Genomic DNA, 290 nt, shown 5'->3' with positions numbered 1-290 from the left:
AATAATAAAACAGAAGAGTTGGAAGGGGCCTGGTAGGCCATTGGGCTCAACCCTTTGCTGTTACAGGTCATCAGTTTACACCCTCCTCCTATGATGACTGTCCAGTTTCGTTTTGAATGTCTCTAGTGTGGGAGAGCCCACCACCTGGGATGCGGATACTGTAATTCTTGGCATACTTACCGTAAATTCCTTTGAGCTCACTGGGATGTAACTCTGTGTGGACATTTGCAGGACTGTACTAGCCAAGGGTAAATTTTAAATGGCCATCTTTCCATCTACTCGTTTTGGTG

Source organism: Varanus komodoensis, unplaced genomic scaffold (assembly GCF_004798865.1).
Source record: "Varanus komodoensis strain SLA01 unplaced genomic scaffold, ASM479886v1 scaffold70, whole genome shotgun sequence".
NCBI classification, from domain to species: Eukaryota; Metazoa; Chordata; class Lepidosauria; order Squamata; family Varanidae; genus Varanus; species Varanus komodoensis.
The sequence above is the reverse complement of the archived record's forward strand: the minus strand, read 5'-3'. Positions refer to the sequence as shown.